The sequence below is a fragment of the Apostichopus japonicus genome, chromosome 21, assembly GCF_037975245.1.
Source record: "Apostichopus japonicus isolate 1M-3 chromosome 21, ASM3797524v1, whole genome shotgun sequence".
Classification (NCBI taxonomy): domain Eukaryota; kingdom Metazoa; phylum Echinodermata; class Holothuroidea; order Aspidochirotida; family Stichopodidae; genus Apostichopus; species Apostichopus japonicus.
This window is the reverse complement of record NC_092581.1, coordinates 6,210,905-6,230,129: the sequence shown is the minus strand read 5'-3', so window position 1 is coordinate 6,230,129 and position 19,225 is coordinate 6,210,905. Positions and strand designations below refer to the sequence as shown.

Here is a 19,225-nt window from a genome sequence, read left to right as displayed (position 1 = left end):
GTCCAGATTTTTTTAGCTTTGCTGCATAATTACTTCCCGTGAATTAAATATTATAAGTCAAACCTTCAGAATGAAGATCGCTATGCTTTGGGCCCCTAATAGACCAATGGCCCATGTTGAAGCTCCTGATCCCCCTTTCTTCAGATTTGATACGGTGGAGTGAATCACTGTTTAGAAAAGTGCTTGTATTTTCCAGCTCCTCAGCTGTTTATGCCACTGCAGTGCTTATGACATATCAATGATACCTGTACTACTTGTACGTATGACCTGCATTGAAGTTACTCAGTTATTTCAGGAATCAATGACATACCTGTACTACTTGTATGGCCTGCATTTAACTTCCACAGTTACTCCAGGAATCAATGACATACCTGTACTACTTATGCGTATGGCCTGCATTGAACTTCCTCAGTCACTTCAGGAATCAATGACATACCTGTAATACTTGTACGTTTGGCCTGAATTAACTTCCTCAGTCACTTCAGGAATCAATGACATACCTGTTATACTTGTACGTATGGCCTGCATTAACTTCCTCAGTTACTTCAGGAATCAATGACATACCTGTAATACTTATGCGTATGGCTTGCATTTAACTTCCACAGTTACTTCAGGAATCAATGACATACCTGTACTACGTATACGTATATGGCCTGCATTGAACTTCCTCAGTCACTTCAGGAATCAATGACATACCTGTAATACTTGTACGTATGGCCTGCATTGAACGTTGTCACTAGTATAGAAACTGTTTGACTTTTTGCTCTTGTGATGTGGTTAATATTTTTTGACTACCATACCTTCGTAATTTCCTCAATAAATGAACTAATTTTCCGAATTCCATTCGATAAAGTCCCCCTCCCCGGTGAAATATTGTACAGGCTTCAACGTCCGTCCCTTGGAGGTCGCCAAGATGTTGAAGTTGAAAAGTGGGGTCGCTAGGACAAAAAGATAGAAATATTGCCGTAAAGTTACTTTCGAAACGATAACAACGGTAAAAATTGTAACAATGGAAACCGAACCAGACCTACTTATAATGGATGATGTAGTCCTATAATTTGTATCTTTTTTTGGCAACACATGTACTGTACTGTAGATGTATTCTCGGCCTATGCGCTATGTCACGTCAGCTAATTACTATATATGCTGGTCTAGACACCAAGCAATGCACACTACTGTACGGTATACAACTCCCTTACATAGAGTCTGTGAAAATGTTACAGGCTATGCAGATGCTGTAAATGTCGGATATCGAAGTCAAACGAGTGCCTTGAGAGAAAATACAATGTACACTTGAACGTTGCACAAATAATTGAAATGAAGCACGTGGTCAAGAGATCGCTATCATTTACGCAAGTTTGCAAGAAATAAGTTACTGTGGTATGAATGCACTTTTTACTTTAGTTCGAACACACTGGCAGGGGAAATCCTTTTCAGTCATATGAGATGTTAGCCTCCCACAAAATTCCTAAATTGTCTAAAATCAATTACATTTGTGATAAAAAAAAAATGATTCAAATATTATAGTGATATTTTTTAGAAACAATTCAATTCCAATTTCATACCATAAATGCTTGTTGTTGAAACGTGTGTCAACAATTAAGGTCTAAGTTAAGGTCCCTGGCTAAAACATTGCGTCTAGGACCGTGTTCATTTTGTTCTAGCATAATACTATAGCTAGGCCTATATATAGGTTATATGTAAATATAATATGACCTAGCCCCCAATGAGTATAACGTACGTTACTGTACTTGTCTATAGCTTACAATTAACCGGTGACAGCTATAGGAATCAAAAGAAATGCCTGCCACCGGTTTCGAAACAATGGAGAACAATAGTCATCAGTTGTCAGGACAATAGTAACTGGTTATAGGGTAAAACACTTTGCACAAAAGAAAATGTCATTGGCTGTATAGCTACTGAAAAAAGCCTGACGAATTTTGGGTGGTCCCTAATAGTCATACACAGTCCTATCACGTGCATCCCTAGTGGAGCATGAAGTACCTTATTTTAGTCGTATCGAGTCACCATTTTGACCATTTATTTCTCCTAAACAATGTTTTACACATATCCCAACATTTTGACCAACAAGGTCAGTTTTTGGAATATTAAATAATTGGACACTGTAACTAACGTTAAAAAGAAAACTTCAGGTCTTTCTCAGAGTTCAATGGGAAATGAAATCACTTCAAGAATTAGTGAGTTTATTCTTTGGCTGACTTTGATGACAAGCAGTGTTCCCGTCAGCGATCTTTGGGAAGCTGTCAGGAGGTGGGGGGTCTGGAATACCCTTCATCATGGCTCCAAGGGCAGGGGGTAAAGTGGAAATAAGGGCTCATTTTCGTGATATGAAATAAAGCAACGAAAACGTACATAACTCTATAAAACACAATGAGAATAAAATAAAACTGCCACCCGGCTACATTTTCCAATTACTAGCTGACTCAGTGATAGGAAGTGGCAAAGGTATGTGTGTTGGGCCAATTGATATAACCACTGACATATTTCATTCAAATCTCCATATAGGGTCATTCCGTGTCAAATCACGGATGGCTGTGGCTGGACCCTCTCCCAAAATGACCACCCTCGTTGAATGATTAGAGCACCATGACATATGCATATTCTGAAAGTTGCAATTGCATTGCTTCAAAATTGGCTGATATCAGACTTTGAAATTCCGCAATTTGTCACCACTTTGGCATTTTGACACTTCCTTGATTTTTTAGGTTTGATTTCTCAGTAATTAACAATCGTACTTCCTTCCTATTACAGAAGCTCATAGATTCTATCCCATAGAAATGGTAAATAAAATTAAGCTACAAAAGCATTGTCATGTGGAAACTTAATAGTGCCAAAATATCCAGGTTTAGTATATTTTTCGCGGAAAAATTGCTCCTTATAACTATTGCTTCAGGATATTTGATTTTCTCAGAGGTTACTATTTCCAGGCCAAACAATACAAATAATGATCACATTGCTCTCCTGTAATATATATTTGTGAGATGTGCAGCTCTGAAGTTGCTATTTCATGCTGCATTTCAGCATGAGGATAGGTATTCGATGCAAATTTTTTACCAACGTAAACCTAACTTATGAGTACTGTGAGGATTTTTTACTTTAACTATAAGCAGGGTTCTAGCTTTTCTCAATATTTTATTATGAGGTTGTACAAAAAGGTAGTCTTTAACAGACAATAACTGAAATTTTCAGGATACGCTTAATACATGGTGTTCTAAGCATACAATAAATATGGTAATTTGTAGAAGAGGCCGAACTACAACATACGCCAAAAACAATGGTGATTTGATATGTAATGACCATATATCCGACGAGAATTGAACATTGTTTCCTTCTCCGTTTTTAAAATACGGAAGATGTCATTTATCACCAACAACTTATAAACAGACTAAATGAGTCAGCTTCAACAATCGTTAGAGGTTAGGCCTAGTGTTATAGATAACGCACAGATGCATACGGTTCATTGCGCGAAACAATCGGTGGCCCGTACTGCACAGTGCATCTTATGTTGATTTACGCAGCACTCCACCAAAACTGTCTTCGCATGCAGTTTGTGCAATGAGAATTACAAGTGGTTACCGTTTGTGGGTCGTACAAAGGATTTGATTTGATTTGATTTATTTCTTTGATTTTCCACAGATAATAAATATATACATGTGGAGGGAAGTCCTCTAAAAAGCCAATTCAGGCTTAACACGGTAAAGGACTCCCAAAAAAGAAAGAAAAAGATACATATATACATAAATGTAAATATAATTAATGTCTTAATAAGGAATAATTAATAACATATAATATAATCGATGTATCAATACTGAGAAATTACTTCTTTTTTAGCGTTTTTCTAAATGTTACTTTAGATGGTTTAGATTTTATAGTAGCATTTAGAGAATTCCATGTCCTCATAGCACGATTCTTTAAACTTAACGTACCGAATGTTGTATTACAGAAGTTGTGGTGTGCTTGACTGGCACTTCTAGTGCGGTGACTATGCATGGCGCTGTTAATGGTAAAGAAGTCATGAAAGGCTGCAGGAAGTAAGCCATTCCAAGCTTGTAAAAGAATGTGGCTTCATTCAGCCTAACAATATCACTAAATTTTAATAAGTTGAGCAATTTGAAAATTGAGCTGGTGTGTTCACGATATTCAGAATGAGTTATATGACGAATGACTTTCTTTTGTAGGATTTCAAGAGGGTGAAGATAAACATTATGGGTCCCAGACCATATTATAGAGCAATATGAAATATGGGGGAAAACTAATGTTTGGTAAAGCATTCTAAGAATATTCTGAGGAAAGTAGTGTTTCAACTTAGAAATGATACCAACATTTTTCGCCACAGTATTTGCAATATTTGATATATGTTCACACCAAGTAAGTTTACTATCAATATATACTCCGATAAACTTAATAATATGTACATGCTTGATAGGCTTACCATCCATTAAAATGTCTTTTTTCCAAGAAAAAGATTTACTTTTATTGAAAACAATGTAGCTGGTTATATCAAGATTAAGTGATAGCTTATTAGTTGCAAAGCAGTCGTAAAATTGATTCAACTCCATGGATACTATGTCATGTAAGTATTCAAATTATTGGAATCGAAAAATATAGCCTACTATAGTGTCATCTGCAAATAAAATAGTTATTGCAATATTAGAGATATGACAGATGTCATTGATATATGTAATGAAAAGAAGTGGTCCTAATATTGAACCTCGAGGAACACCACAGCGGATTTCAGCATAGTCAGACATGGTGTTCTTATACGAAGTATACTGTTAACGTTTCGATAAGTATAGCTGTCCATCCAGTTAAGGGTTGGTCCTCTAATACCGTAGAAAAACGGTAGAATGATAACTTGTTTAGGAGAATACGATGGTCAATGGTATCAAATGCTTTTGATAGGTCTAAGAATATACCAATACATGTTTTCTTCTTATCAAGCCTATCGTATAATTTATCAATGGCATCTGCCAGGGCAAGCTCAGTTGAGTGATCAGGGCGAAATCCATATTGTTCCTTGCAAACTATGTCATATGCAGCGAGAAAATAGTGCCGCATTTGTAAACAGATGGGTACGATGATTTCTTACGGTCTCTCTTAAGAACCACATTGATTACGCCCCAGGTATCATTTATTTCTTTGTCTTGTTTGTCCTGTCAAGAACCTTTAGGAATATACGCATATGATCACTTAAATCATAGTAGTAGAGGAATTAGCATTATAATGTTATCAATAACAGTAGCTACATTACTACTAAAACGAGTAGGTTTTGTTATCGTAGGGTAAAAACCGTACGTAATGCATAATGTTTAACAAATCTCTAGACTTACTAAAATTGGACAAGTTAATGTTATAATCCCTCATAATATACGTAGTGCTCTGGTGATTGGTTATAGTGATCAAAATGTTTTCTATGTGTGTGTTAAAATCAGCCAATGATCGAGCCATTTGGGTGGTCTGTACACTACACCGATGATGGAATTCTCACGTTTACAAGGCTTTGTAATTTCAATAAACAATGACTCAATAGATTAATTAAATATTGATAGATCATGTCTACATTTATAACTAACACCATTACATATAAATAGGCAGATTCCTCCATCCCTTCTGGTTTCTCTGTGTCTTTCTTCAAGTGTATAATCCTCCATGTTGATAAGGGGGGAAATATTTTTGCCAAGCCAAGTTTCAGTAAACCCATTAACTGAGAAATGTTCGTCTAGTGTTGTAATGTATGAATATATATCGTCGAAATTGTTGTTGAAGCTACGACTGTTGAGGTGGAATATGGATACAGAATTACGTTGTGGTAAATTATTGAATGTATCAATAACATAGTACTTACTTGATACGTTGGTTTGATATGTAATAGTGTCATGACTATAGTTCACGTTTGGATTCAGAAGAGAAGCCATGTTGAAAGGTTGAAGGCAACTGAATGATGCGTTATCAACTCTTTTATATGTGTGCAGTGGCGTAGCCAGGATATTTTCAGTGGGGGGGGGGGCACTGGGGGGGTTGACCATTTCCTTTGAGGGCGTCTTGTTACTATCTAAGCGGAGCGCCACTATGGGTTGGCGCGCAGCGTAGCGAAATTTTTAGCTATAAAGGCCTCCTAGATCGTCGGAAATGACACTTCCCAAGCCGTGTAAGCAGGGGCAATCCGATGTGAAACGTGGGGGGGGGGGCGTAATCGATTCGAGTATTCTGGCAGCAAGTACTATCTAAGCGGAGCGCCACCATCGGCTGGCGCGCAGCGTACCAAGAAAATTCCAGATTTCAATACCTGCCAGATCGCTGGAGATGGCACTTGCCAGGCTGGATAGCAGCCATCTAGTTGCGTGATTTCGGTAGAAAATGACAAATTCGTCACTCAGGAAATCTACAAGTTCGCCGCATCATTTGTCAGCTTGCACTGGGTGCTAATGTTCATGTCAATTGGAATCACTAATTACAGAAATAATCCACCAAAAATTAAGGCCGCATCATGCCATGATCCCTTTATGGTACACCCATATTTTTCTAATTTCTCCGTTAATTCTTCATCGTCCATGATTTTTGAAAGAAGGAACTCCAAATATATTCACAGTTAATAGCGATCATGATGTAGCAGTTACAGACTCAGAAATGGTGACAGTTTTTCTTTACTGATGATAGTTTATTAAAACATCAACGTGAAAACTAAAAATAGAAAGAGAAGAAAAAACAAAGTACATAAAACCCGGCACATAGTGCATATTACATACTATTGAAACAATACAATTAAACCGATGACGTCAGCGAGAACTAATAATTGCTCCTTGAGGTTGTAGACTACACGAGCATATAACATAAAATGTGTTATCACTACTATCTTATCGTGGACGGAATTAAGGTATGGATTTACAAAAATAAGGTTAAAACAATATCTTGATCATAAAAATTAATTATGTCACTTTAACCGGTACAATATTTATTCTTAACACAGATAGGCACAAATTGCCTACATTGCTAACCTTGGTTGCCTTTCTGAGATCTCTGCTAAGTAAAAGTAAAGATGATTCACTGCTTGTCGGTTTCCTGTAATAAATAAGGGGTTAATCAACGGTCTAGCGTGCGTTACTCACAGGATTAATGCACGATCGGGGGATAATGCAAGCGATGCACGAGGGCGGAGCCCGAGTGCATCCAGCGATAGCATTAACACCCGGAGTGCATTAATCATGTGAGTAACGCACGCTAGACCGTTGATTAACCCCGTTCATTCATACACTACCATTTGTGTGGGGGAAAATCATAAAACAAAACATATTTGGTTACGTATAACCGAAGATTTATTAAAGTGATGCCCCGTAAGTCGAATTAACGATTAACAACCAGCATAACAATAATGTACATGTGCAATTATAAAGTAATACTGAACGATAGTGAATATTATAAAGGAAACGTCTTTGAAAGGCTGTCATTCATAAAAGATGAACCATAATAACATTTTAACTAATGTTTGGCAATATTGCGGCCATAAAACTATTTTTGAAAGGTCTCAATAACAAGGAACTACAAACAATTACTAGTTGGCTTCATCATATCAATACCCCACAGCTTCTGGTTCCCATAGCAACCATTCTAGGGACAAACATGTACGTATGGTATACAGTCATACTGTAACATAGTAGGCCTTGTATTGATCACGTACACTGTCAATTGTATTCATCCGCCGGTAATTTTACCGTGCGTTACTCACAGGATTAACCACGGTCAGCTGACCTGAATGGACCAATAGGATTTAGGAATCTTTACTAAGTATGAATGAACAAACAAATTAACGTTCTTAAATAATATCTGAATAATATCTTAATATCTGAATGCTAAATTTACTGCATAGCAACACGTTCAACACTTAAATCGTGATAAAGCGTGATTTTCGAGTAAATATACCATTTAAACAAGTTACAAATAATAAACAGTGTGTTATAAAGCCAATACTATGACGCTCATGAATATTCAGAAGTTAAGTGAAGCAATGGCGAAGTGACGTTCCTTAGGAACATGTCATGTTGTGGGCATTTATATGTTGTACGCCACAAAGAACTATTTACTATGAACCAGCCCTAATTGTAGCTTCAGGATCTCTAAAGTAGCTTAAATGCTTAAACAATTAATAGCCTGACTTTAGAATCCGTACCACATGAATGTGAAAGCTTACTTCGAATCGGCAGAATAACAACTGTATAATCCGGCTGAACGTGTGTGCTCGCATCGGCTTGGTTCAATAGAATAACAGTCAGTGAATACATAGTGCGTCGCGTGAATGATTCGCGTGAATGAATTAAAGGGGTATAGTTAAATAAGCCAGAGATGGTTTACTGGAACGACATCTCCATCTATGTACGTGAAGAGAGAAACGTGAAGAGGGTTAGGAAGGTGGGAGTAGGGGTAGGGGTTAGGAAGTATGGAATAGGGGTAATTATGAATGACATGGCGAAGCCATCTAAGCACCATCTTAATATAAACAGTTGAAAATACAGTTAATAACTAGTATGAACGAAACGATTTTGCAACGCTCACAAATAACGTGCACGTGTAAACAGCAGTACGATAACAAGGCTTAACTTACGCCAAGTGATCGATAACACATGCATATAATAAACTTACCGATTACTCATAAAATAATGTGATTTACGTTTACCTACAGTGCCACTTAATGTTTGTAACTTACCATTAATAATATTTGCAAGGCAAGCTTCGATCAAAGAATGATTGATCACTAAAATTACATTTTTAAAGGTTGCTAAAGGCTTATACGGCTTCTCTGGTGCTGAGAGTTTCAAGTCATGGCAATTAAGGGCGCAATTAAAGAATATAAAAATAACATAAAGAAAATAGGTTAATACTACATTTACACTTGACACTCCTGATACATTACACTGGTCTCCTTTAATAATCAAAAACCGTAGTTTGTAGCAAATCAGAGTCATTTCTATTCTTCAATGTGACAATCCAACTCCCTGATGATTTGACACATCCCATAACATTTTCAATCCAATATCAGATATGATAGCATCAAGAACATCCTTTGAATCGTAGGAATTGTCAATGATTCTGACACTAGACTCCTTTAATGATGACACTTCACCACATTTTGTGAAACTCATAGGTTAGAACCGCAAGGCGTCGTCGGCCAGGCTAGTAGAAAACCAACCTTTCAGGACTCAGGAGTGTCATGACTTTGTATATTTCGGCTACAGTGTCTCTGGTGTTGTCCTAATATCTATCCTATGTCCAAACTATTCAACGGTATGTTTTAAATAACAACAAAAGACGGAAATTTGTAACCATATGTTAAGTATACGTGTTACGTTGACTTTGTTCATTTTGTTTCTAACTATGATAACTTACGACAGGATGATAACTTACGACAGCCAATTATAATTTTGGTAAGTACTGAACAGATTCAAATGCATGTCAGGCATTGATGGTGACATTGATAGTTTTTATAATATTGTGACGCTTTCTATTTTATTTATTTAATATTATCTATGTTTTGTGATGGGCTTTATAAACTCGTCATTGATAACTTCTCGAGTGGTAACGCGTACATTTATGACAAGCAGCGTTGTGGTTTTCACTTCAACTCATTCTTTACTTATATATGTATTGGTGTGTTAATGTGCATCATCTGAACAGCCATTGTTGTAAACCCCAGTCATGATGTGTATACAGGTGAGTTAATGATTGCCATGTGAGTAGCCGTTGTAGGAGACCCCAGTCATGTTATATATGTGTTCATTTGTGCCATGTAAATAACCATTATTGGACACCTGCACACTTATATGCAGGTGTGTTAATGTGTATCATGTTAATAACCATTTATGGACACCCCAGTCATGATATAGAGGTGTGTAAATTTGTTCCACGTGAAGAGCCTTTGTAGGGAGATCCCGGTCATGATATGCACGTGTGTAAATGTGTGCAATGTTAACAACCATTGGTGGACACCACACTTATATACAGGTGTATTAATATGTATCAAGTGAATAGGCATTGTAGGACACCCCAGTCATGATATACAGTTGTGATTTTTTGCCATGCTAATAACCATTGTAGGACACCCAATTCTTGATATTGAGGTGTGTAAATGGTTACATCTCTATGTTCCGACGTCTCTATGTTCCGACATCTCTATGTTCCGACATCTCTATGTTCCGACATCTCTATGTTCCGATGTCTCTATGTTCCGACAATTTTTTTTGGACTCTAATTTTTTTTTACCCAAATTTTTTCGGACTCAATTTTTTTTGGACCAAATTGTTGACCAACATGTTTTCGCACCAACTTTTTTCGGAGCAAAATTATTTTAGACCAATATATTTTTATGACCAAATTTTTTTTGGACAAAATTTTTGACACCAACATGTGTTCGGACCAACTTTTTTCGGACCAAAATTTTTTTTGACCACTGATTTTGGTCCCAAAAAATTTGAGTACAAACAATTAAATTTCGGGTCACAAGCAATTTTCGGTCACAAGCACGTTTTGGGTCATAACAAACTTTGGGCCCTTTTTTTCCTGAAAAAAATTTGGTGCGTCCAAAAAATTGTGTCCCCCAAAAAGGTAGGTCAGAAAAAATGTTGGTCCAAAAAATTAAGTCCCCCCAAAAAAATTGGGTCCCAAAAAATTTGAGGCCCAAAAAATTAAGTCCCCCTAAAAAATTTTTGGTCCGAAAAATTTTGCTCAAAAAAAATTAGAGTCCAAACAGTTTGTCGGAACATAGAGACGTCGCCGGGAACATGGGGATGTCACCGTATAAATGTGTGCCACGTAAATAGCCATTGTTGGAGCTCCCAGTCATGGTATTCATGTTCGTTTATGTATACCATGTTAACAACCATTGCTGGACACCTCACGTTTATGCAGGCGTGTAGCATGATGTGAATAGTCATTTTAAGTTTACATTTTTTCTTTCTTTCTTAGCCTCTGTTGTTGAAATAATTATTTTATGTGGCTCAGAATGGAGACAAACTGAGTAAACGTAACATTTGCGACGCCAAAATTCTCCTCTGCAGAAATTTGATATAAGTAGCAAAAGGAGCGTATGTATACGGGTTGGGGTGAGGTCTCCTTTTGACACAACTGAACAAAAATCATACTAAATCGAAGACAAGGAATTAAATCAATTTGATTACCAGGTAATAACTTTGCAATGGAAAATATGTTGGTTTATCACCAGTGGCTGCATTGACCTTGTTAATCCACGGGAGGGGGCAACTAGAGGGCAACTAAGAGGCAAGGCATATTTTTGGGAATATTTAACACTGAGATGAGGGATGTGCTATGTCTAGATGTTGCCTTAGACGACAATGGTGATATCATTTGACAATTTTCACATAATTTAATACATTGCATAGGAATCTTTTTCTATTAACATCAATTAACCTAGCTCTATATATTTTGGTTGGAGTGGGGGGGGGGTGGGGCAACTGGGAGGCAATTGGAAAATATTGGGGGAAAATGCTCCCTCACACCCCCTGTAGTGCCGCCACTGTGTATGGCACACTGTGTTTTGAGTTCGTTTACCATATGTGTTGGCAATATGTGTTAGCAATAACCACATGGATATAGGGAGATCTCATGCCTGATCGAGCCGTGCCAAGCAATTAATTATGTAACTGCTTAGTCACGGGATTGCATTATACATCGCAAAATCCGCAGGTAACATATGTGTAACAAACATATGTTATATTCAGACCTCCAAACAATACTCCGTGGTCAACTGCAAACGTAGGAAGTACCTAATTGTGTTGTTGAAAAACATTTGATAAAAACTGTGAAGCCTTTCACGATCATGCACGGTTACCGGACAACCCACCTGGGCAATAATCCCCCGGACAATTAGCCCCCAGACATCGCCCCCTAGACAAGTACCCCCCGGATAATTCCAACCCAGTTTATTCCCACCCGGACAGTTCCCACCCCAGAAAACTCCCCCCCCCCCGGACAATTCCCATCCCGGTCGACTCCCCACCGAACAATCACCCCACGGACAATTACCCTCCCGGACAATTTCCCCCGGACAATTGGCCCACAGATAGTTGTCACTCGGGAGCACCCAATTGGGACGACTTCATAACGCTAGTTACCAGTAAAAACTGTGCGTGTGTACTATATTATTTATTACAACAGGGGCGTATCCAGGATTTTCTAACCCGGGGGCGCAAAGTACTATCTAAGCGGAGCGCCACCATCTTGGCGATGTCTTGGCGTTTTTCTTCTGCTCCCTCCTTTTCTCCCTTTCTACTTTTTCTCTCTTTTTTCTTTTTCTTTTCCCTTCCTTCCTCTCCTTCCTGCTCTTTTTTCCCCTCTTTTTCCCTTTCCTTTTTCTCTCCTCTTTTTCTTACCCGGGGAGGGGGGCGCACGCCACAACGCCTCTCCCTGGATACGCGCCTGAGAGTGTATGTTCAGCTGGCATTCACCAGCCAGCCATGTAGATGATGAAGGGGGCTATAGTAGTCCCAATATTTTGATATTGAGCCTTATGTTGTGGGCGGAGGTCATATATTCGTTTGAGTTCACCAGGGGTCAAATTGTGGGGAAACCATTGTTTATCACAATATTTTAACAAGGACAGATGTCATATTAAGTATTTTGATGTATCACATTTAGTACAAGAAGCCAGTTGTTGAGGTAAATGGTCATTACAGGACAGCCTGTGTCATTGTGAATTATTGTTTGTCACATCACACTGCTTTTCACTGTATTACTAAGATCAAAATGACATCTAATGATCACCATTTTATCTTTGTAACCATAACTTTGAAACAGCTTTGAACAATGAAAGGATCTAATTGAAATGGAGTTATATTGTGAGAATTACCGTATACACACAGTCTCTACATAAATTACAAAGTCACTATCGTTTATGCTAAAAAACCTACCATATGACGAATAGCAGCAACCAATCAAAGCATTGGCTTCATATGATTTGCTTTAAACAAGAAGATATTCATTGTATGTGTGGCTAAATGTGTAAGACTGCATTGACTCCTTACATAAGTGCTCATTCTGGACACTCAAAGAGTAAACTTCAGAAATAAGAGATCTGCCAAGCAAGATGATATACCAAATTGGAATTGGTCTAAAGTCCGAGTGCAGAAAACTGGACTCGAGTACTATATAAACGTGTATATTACACATTTCTTTGTGGGTACACTGTACGGGTGGGATCTACTTTACTTTACTACGAAATACGTGTTTGTTGCCACATTGTTCAGCAGTGGCGGAGATTTCTTGTCAGAAGTTGGGGGGGGGGGGGGGGTTGAAGGCCATTGATGAAATAAAAAGTCATAACTGCTGGCTCACTATCTAAGTTGAGCGCGACCATAAGTTGGCGCAAAGTGCACAAGAATTTTTTGGCTTGCCTCCCAGATTGCAGTAAATGGCACTGCCCAGGCCTTGAAAAGCTGCATTTAACCAGGGGCGTATGCAGGATTTTCTAATCCAGGGGGCACGTATTTCTATCTAAGCGGAGCGCCACCATTGGTTGGCGCGCAGTGTACAAGCAAATTTCTGGTTTTGGTACCCCCAGATCACCGGAAATGGCACTTCTCGGGCTTGAAACTGACCAACCATATGTACACTTTTGCCTGAGAACCAAGTTTTTTCCAAATACTTCTTTTTCTCATCTATAACTTTTGAAGATTGTCACCAGTCACACATCATGTTCGACTTCATCACATATCCTGTGGATCATTGATTTTGTAGGTGATTCTTCATCGCGGCCCACAATATCCGTCAGCCCCACTGTTCAGAATTTGAAAATTCACAATTCTCGTGAATAAATTCACTTCAAAACATACCCATAATGTTGCACAAAATATCATCTATGGACAACCGATATAGAAAAACCTCCTTCAAACCCTAACAGACGGGTCAAAATTGCACGAGTATGATGAAGTATGATGAAGAATGTTGGTTAGGGAATTTTCGAAAATTCAGACGGCTACTAAAAAATTTCGTTGAAGGAAATAAAATTATACCGGATATTTCCAAAACCGAACACTACACACATCGACAGTTTTGAGCATGGGCGCAGATCAGTCTTGGATAATGGTGGGGACGCGTGTCTGTTCTATTACACTATCTAAGCGGAGCGCGACCATGGGTTCGCGCGTAGCGTACGATGTTTTTGGGCAAATATACCTCCCAGATCGCCGGAAATAACACTTCCCAGACCTAATGATGCTCCTAAACCTCCCTAAGGTTTAGATCTCATGGCTTAGAAATTTAGTTTGGAGAAATACATGGGCGTCTGCAGAAAGAAAATCAGGGGACAAATAATCCAAGTAGACTTTTGTATATACGATGGGTCTGGGGTCCTCTCCCAGAAAACAAATATAGACTGCCGCAAATGCGATTTCCGTCCTATATTTAACAACTGGATAAAATACAATAAAATGAGAACTGCTGCATGTCATTTGCACAATGCTGGATCAAACTGCACCAAAGTTCAATACAGGGGAACTTGAAATGCAGGTATTGGTCAAGACAAATTGGTGGGGACACGGTATATCATGTCCCCACTACTGAAAAAGTTGGTGGGGACGCGTCCCGCTGTCCTCACCAGGATCTGCGCCCATGGTTTGGAGGCTGTTTATCGTGGTGCGCCATTTTCATGCTCACTGATATGATGTGATATCTGCTGTTTGCTTTACAAATTCGAATAATTTTGTCACTGTTCCTCTTTCTCTTCCCGTTTTCTTGCCGTATTTTCTACTCCATCCTTTTCTACTTTTCTCTCTTTCTTCTTTTTCTTTTCCTTCCTTCACCTCGTTGAAGTTGGCAAGTGTATACAGTTTCAAAGCTATTTCAACAGCAAAAAAACGTTATTTTGTGTGTCTGTTGTGCGGTGAAGTTAGCGCTATGATATACAAGTTCCAATGCGCAAGGTGGGGGGAAAGGGGCTAGAAATAATGTGTGGGTCAATTCTAACTCGGTTTTCGGTCGTTAATTGTTGATGTAGCCTACCAGGTAAAAGGTTGAAATGACTTTAACAATTTCAAATTTAATAATTTGATTTATTATGCCATTTGGAGCACATAACATAGGCTATAACAGAACATTACTGGCAAAAACTAGGGGGGTTGATTGTGTGGGCCAACCCCCTCTTCAAAAAGTGGGGGGGGGTTACCCCCCCCCCCCCCAACCCCCACTGTTTCTCCGCCACTGTTGTTCAGTTCAGTTCAGTGGTGTTGTTATTGTTTGTTGTGTAGGGCAATCAATCTTGTAAAGCTTCATACAACAGACACATCCCTACCTGTGATTCATTGATTACCGGTAAACTGTAACCGTAGGTGCTTTTTTGTTTTTTAAATTATGTGATGCAACTTACCAGGTATAGAAACAATTAAACACAAGAACACTGTGATACAACAAATTTGAACACATTGTTAGTAACAGATGATGAAGCCACAAATGAAAGTATGAGTTCATGTATGAGAATTCAAAATAATAACAATTTTGGAAGCTAGGAAAGTTTTAAAGAAAATGGTTACACATCTCTAAAGGAGTAATGGCGTTCCGTTATAACAATTCCTCATTCATATAAACACTTAATAGACATGCCGTTTTACCTGCAACTTTAACCAGGGAGTTGAAAAAATATTCATCTGTTTGCACAAATCGTAGATATAACCCTCAGTGTCAACGTGTAAATTGTGTAAACGTTATTTGAGCAGGTTTCCAATAACATGTTTTCGTACTTTTTGGAATAATATCTTTCTTTTAAAAAACCGGAACATTAAAAGAACCAAAATTTCTTCCAATCCTTTGTATAGATGATTGAATTTGTTTCAAAACAAATGAATGATAACAATGAACCGCAAAGTAGAAGGTTAAAAACACTCCCCGGCGTTACAAAGAAGTTTCATGCTGAAAGCAGTCAATGATGCGTTTCCAAATTTCCTGTGATTTGTTTGGCTAATAGTCCCTACCATTGTCTGCAAACATTTTTGCATTTATCGTGCTCAATGAACACAACGTATTTTGTTTAAGTAACCTTTTTATATAGCAAATTATACCGACATTCTCAATGCAACTAATTGTAACGTTGCTGTCCCGTGTAGAGATAGCAAAGTTTGTAGTATAGGTGCGTGTGTGTGTGTGTCTGTGACGCCTGTTGTAACGGATGACACAAGTTCATTGAAGTGTGCTTAGATGCAAACTGGTGCATTATTTTGCCGTTTTTATGTAGTAAATTATCTTCATTATTTAGCCAAAAGTTTCGAGCAGCCCCCCCCCCTCCCTGCACACGCCCCTGATGGTGAATTCAACAGTAGCATACTTCCGTAAGTTATGGGCGTGCATACTACTGATGGTGTTTCTTTATTCAATAGTATCATGTATAGTCTAGTATACTGTTTATCATCTTTGTGATATCTGTTTTAAATGCTATTTGAAAAGATTGCCTAGCAAAGAACCAGTGGTATAGTTACGGGGCGCAAGGGTATAGGGGGCCCGAATGTGGTTTGGGCCTATATAAACTGTACTAAAATGTTGGTTGACAGGGGGGCGCCAAAAGCGATGTTTGCCCTTTCCCTGCCCCGATCGCCAATAATGCTCAATACGCTATACTGCAAAGAATTGAAGTTTGACTATTACTTCACGTTCTCGAAGTAAATCACTGAAGCTGCATAAAGAACTACCATACTACAGTATATTAAAGCGGTAATGACAGACAACATAATCACGCATAGCGCGAATTGTTTTAAATATGGATTTGACCATTGACCAAACTAAATAGAAAATTATAGCGTCTCTGCTTAAAACAGCCTGATTTCGTTCAGTCTGCCTCCATTTTTAGTTCTGATGACGTCACATTGGAGTCATATCTAGGTCTATTCGTCCAGGGGGGAGTTGTCCGGGAACCTCATGGACAGTGATTTAACGCTCAGGTGAAAGTAACATTTTTATATATTTGTTTACGTTACTGTTTTGGTTCTGGTAAACACAAGGGGTAGTTAAAGTTCTTTGTTACAGGTCTGTGGACGTGTAACAGATTCGTCTTTAACTCTTGAAAATGATTCATCTAGCATAACAGAACATAATCCTACCTTATAGAGGGATAAAACAAACTTGTAATTACACCGTAAACTAATTAATTCCATTGAAATGATCAATACATGGAACGGATGTACAAGAGATAAATATGCAAATATATGACGTGAAAGGAGGCATATCCCAACGTGTGGTAATAATACCAAACATTGCGTTGCCTAATTCATAGCATCATACGGCCGTTCTTTGATCGGATGTAGATGAGTGCATGCTCGGTTACTATGAAATATGTTGATATAGCGGGCTAGTAGTGGTGTAGCACAGTACTGCTTAGACATGGACTATGCTTAGCAGTAACACCAACATATTTTCACTATTGGGTTAGGGTTACTTTCATAGACGAGCATAACTACGAATGGACACTGTTGAGTGAAGCCTATGCATCTCTTGGGCTATATGGTGATTGTAGATACCTGTAAAACTGCAAGGCGACCATAAGTATAGTGAAAGAGTATGACTGGAACATTATAAACACACCGATCTAAGTTCTCTAACCGATCATTGCCATCTGCTTCTAGGCCTCCACCTAGGTTTGATTACATTTGATAAGACTTGCAGTCTAAGAGTTGAACGAAGTTTGGGCAAGAATGACGGTACCATAAGAACCAATGTTAGCCTCCGACCAAGATACACTAAGAACGCGTTTCCACAGTAATGAATATTGTAGGAATTAAGGTGTTGGCTGGTGCGAACTTTTGGAACGAGTGACGGTACCATAGGGACCGATCGTAGCATCGGACGCCTTTCTAAAGTAACTGAACAATATTTGAGCCTTTTCATACTCTCCGAGTTTGCATCTCGTCATTTTCGTTCGTTCGTCCGTCCGTCCGTCCGTCCGTCCGTTCGTTCGTTCGTTCGTTCGTTCGTTCGTTCGTTCGTTCGTTCGTTCGTTCGTTCGTTCGTTCGTTCGTTCGTTCGTTCGTTCGTTCGTTCGTTCGTTCGTTCGTTCGTTCGTTCGTTCGTTCGTTCGTTCGTTCGTTCGTTCGTTCGTTCGTTCGTTCGTTCGTTCGTTCGTTCGTTCGTTCGTTCGTTCGTTCGTTCGTTCGTTCGTTCGTTCGTTCGTTCGTTCGTTCGTTCGTTCGTTCGTTCGTTCGTTCGTTCGTTCGTTCGTTCGTTCGTTCGTTCGTTCGTTCGTTCGTTCGTTCGTTCGTTCGTTCGTTCGTTCGTTCGTTCGTTCGTTCGTTCGGTCGTTCGTTCGTTCGTTCGTTCGTTCGTTCGTTCGTTCGTTCGTTCGTTCGTTCGTTCGTTCGTTCGTTCGTTCGTTCGTTCGTTCGTTCGTTCGTTCGTTCGTTCGTTCGTTCGTTCGTTCGTTCGTTCGTTCGTTCGTTCGTTCGATCGTTCGTTCGTTCGTTCGTTCGTTCGTTCGTTCGTTCGTTCGTTCGTTCGTTCGTTCGTTCGTTCGTTCGTTCGTTCGTTCGTCCATTCATTCATTATTCATTCATTCATTCATTCATATCTCCATCCATTCATCCATCCTTCCAGTTATTCATTTATTCACTCATTCATATTCTTAAGTAGAGTATAGACATTTATTAACTTTACTTTACATTTTGTGTTGGCGTAACCCAGTTACTCCCCACGTACATCGTCAACTGAAGTTCAATCTGGGCAGATATAACTGTGAGATAAGACCCCGCGACAATTACAGAAGAATCGTTGGTCATGAAATCAAAGTACTGCAATATGCCGACGACACCACTTTCCTCTTAGACGGTACCCGCAACAGTACTGTTAAGGTGCTGAAGATTTTAGAGAATTTTCGAATAGCATCTGGTCTTAAATTAATTTCAACAAATTCCTGTTTTTCCCTGGGTCCTTTTCTTTTAAAGAATCCAGCTCATGTCAGTGAATCCAATCTTTCGATCTGCAGGTATCTCGGTATATCAACTTTACTCACAATGGTTTACGATCTCTTTCGCTTAAATTATGAGCAGAAATTATCTAGGCTGTGAAGCACGAGCTTAGAGTTTGGAATGGCCGTGATCTCACACCTACTGGTAGAAACACAATCGTGAAGTCTTTTGCGATCAGTCAACTCGTTTTCCTTGTTCAGGTTCTGCCAAATCCTCCAAAAGATTTTATTAATAAGATCCAAAGTACTATTTTTGATTTT

General features: G+C 38.8%; 1 protein-coding gene and 1 long non-coding RNA gene across 6 annotated transcripts in view; one reads left to right on the top strand and one right to left on the bottom strand.

Moving 5' to 3' along the window:
* Positions 1 to 6,285: 6,285 nt before the first annotated feature.
* On the bottom strand, positions 6,286 to 8,601 carry LOC139962997 (uncharacterized). Its single transcript, XR_011791463.1, has 3 exons — positions 8,207 to 8,601; positions 7,017 to 7,080; positions 6,286 to 6,702 (listed from the first exon to the last, which is right to left on the bottom strand). It is a non-coding gene; the product is annotated as an uncharacterized lncRNA (long non-coding RNA).
* Positions 8,602 to 9,138: 537 nt separating this feature from the next.
* LOC139962757 (organic cation transporter protein-like) overlaps positions 9,139 to 19,225 on the top strand; it is a 53,193-nt gene continuing 43,106 nt past the window's right edge. For 2 of the 5 annotated variants that reach the window (XM_071963063.1, XM_071963061.1), the window contains exon 1: positions 9,139 to 9,297. The gene's annotated coding sequence lies outside the window, so the exon portion shown is untranslated. Of the gene's footprint in view, positions 9,438 to 19,225 lie in introns of all 5 variants that reach the window. The other 3 variants (XM_071963066.1, XM_071963064.1, XM_071963069.1) reach the window with 2 other exon arrangements.